We start from the raw sequence: 2,488 nt of genomic DNA, 5'->3' as shown, positions 1-2,488 counted from the left end.
GGATGCAGGGGTCAGGGCAGGGGGCTGGGAGGTGTGTGGGTGGTGCAGGCTCAGGTCAGAGGGGTGGGGGGATGTTGTGGAGTCAGGGCAGGGGCCTGGGGGTGTGTGGGGGGTGCAGGGTCAGGGCAGAGGGATGGGGGGGTGTGAGGGGATGCAGGGGTCAGGGCAGGGGGCTGGGAGGTGTGTGGGGGTGCAGGGGTCAGGGCAGGGGGCTGGGAGGTGTGGGGGGTGCAGGGGTCAGGGCAGAGGGATGGGGGTGGGGGGGGTCAGGGCAGGGAGCTGGGGGTGTGTGAGGGGATGCAGGGGGCAGGGCAGGGGGCTGGGAGGTGTGGGGGGTGCAGGGGTCAGGGCAGAGGGATGGGGGTGGGGGGGGTCAGGGCAGGGAGCTGGGTGTGTGTGAGGGGATGCAGGGGGCAGGGCAGGGGGCTGGGAGGTGTGGGTGGTGCAGGGGTCAGGGCAGGGGGCTGGGGGTGCAGGCTCAGGGCAGGGGGATGGGGGTGGGGGGGTGCAGGGGTCAGGGCAGGGGCCTGGGGGTGTGTGGGGGCTGCAGGCTCAGGGCAGAGGGATGGGGGTGTGTGAGGGGATGCAGGGGGCAGGGCAGGGGCCTGGGAGGTGTGTGGGGGTGCAGGGGTCAGGGCAGAGGGATGGGGGTGTGTGAGGGGATGCAGGGGGCAGGGCAGGGGCCTGGGAGGTGTGAGGGGTGCAGGGGTCAGGGCAGGGGGATGGGGGTGGGGGGGGGCAGGGGGCAGGGCAGGGGCCTGGGGGTGTGTGGGGGGTGCAGGCTCAGGGCTGAGGGGTGGGGGGGTTCAGGGGTCAGGGCAGGGGGCTGGGAGGTGTGGGGGGTACAGGGGTCAGGGCAGAGGGATGGGGGTGGGGGGGTCAGGAGTCAGGGCAGGGGGCTGGGGGTGTGGGCTGGAGTCGTGGGGATGCTCCCAGCCCCCTGCCCTCAGAGGCTCACGGCAGGGGACTGGAGGGGATGTGCCCTCATTCCACCCTCCTTCCCCAGTGCCCCGCCCCCACCTCTTCTCCGGAGCAGGGAGCCCACAGCCGCTGCCGTTCCCCCTCCCACTCCAGGGCCATCGAGGGGGAGGAGGAGGGGCAGGAACCCAGCAGGCTGGGGGCCGAGGCGGGGGAGGAGGGAGCTTGGCTGCCGGTGGAGGCTGCCCTGGGCAGGACCAAGCTTTGCCCCCTGCCCCTGCAGGAGAGCGCGGTGCGCGGGGGCAGAGAAGAGCCAGCTGGGCTGGGCAGGATGTTTAATGGCACGCTGCTGCCTGCAGGGGTCCCAGCTCCCGGACCTGCCCAGCCTGCTGCCGGCCTGGATTCGGCAGTGGGCTGAGGGGGGCCAGCAGCCAGGACCCTGGCAGGCAGCAGCGTGCCATTAAAAATCGGCTTGTGTCCCGCCTTTGGCACGTGTGTCATAGGTTGCCGACCCCTGGTCAGAAGTGTTGCAAGCCCAGGACACATAATCCCCGGTCTGTGCAGAGCTGTCAGAAGAGCGGAAGCAGCAGGGAACGTGACGTGTCTTGGAGGACAGATTGCCGTGGACATAGCGAGACCCAGTTCACAGAGCAGCTGCAGATTGTGGAGCTCCGCTTGTGGGCCTACTGGCTTGTCTACGCCACAAAATTAGGTCAGCTTCATTGAGCTCGACTTCCAGCCACTGCAGTAATTCAGTCGGCTGTGGGAGTCCACGCGACCCTCCTGCCCAGGCTGCGTGTCCTCAGCAGGAGCACTTGCACCGACTGAAGTGGGGCATCGTGGGGCACTGACAGCCTAGTGTGGACACTCTGGAGCCCCCACCCACCCTGCCATTCTTGTCACTGTGTCTCTGGCTCAGAGCAGCAACACTCTGAGAGCTGGGGTTGCTCCTAGGGGCGCTGGGAGCCTGGGCTCCTAGTACCGGGCAGCCAGGCTCCCAGCTGGGAGCTCTGAGGGGAGCTGGGTGGCAGACCTGGAGCTGTGAAATTGACAAGAATGCTCGTTTCACCGCTGGTAGGCTCCTTGCTGTGAAAGAGCTGGGCAGAGGGCTCCCAGCTCTGTCTCTCAGGGATGGGACAGGGGCCAGCTGCCAGCCTCAGAGGGTTCCAGTTCACAGCCAGTGAAAGTGACATTCTTGTCAATTTCAGGGCTCCAGCTGGGAGCCTGTTGCCCAGGAATGACAGCCAACAGCAGATTGCAGTGTCTACACAGACACTGCGTTGCCCTAACTACACCGACATACGCGCTCCGCCTCTTGTGGAGGTGGAGTTATGTCGGCGGAGTAGGCCACTTACTTGGGTGGAAGCAGCATTCTAGCCTAGACACTGACATCATGAGGTCGATGTAAGCTGCCTTATGTGTAGACCAAGCCTGAGAAACGAACACCTGCAGTAACCCCAACACTGGCACCTGCTCCAGCTGTGAAGCAGCTGCCTTGAACACTGTCCTGGGGGAGAGACGGCCAGCGAGGGGGCAGCTCGAGCTGGGGAGGGGGCTCAGAACGCGCCCA

This window comes from Mauremys mutica, chromosome 2 (assembly GCF_020497125.1).
Source record: "Mauremys mutica isolate MM-2020 ecotype Southern chromosome 2, ASM2049712v1, whole genome shotgun sequence".
In the NCBI taxonomy this organism is placed as follows: Eukaryota; Metazoa; Chordata; order Testudines; family Geoemydidae; genus Mauremys; species Mauremys mutica.
This window is presented reverse-complemented; position numbering follows the sequence as displayed.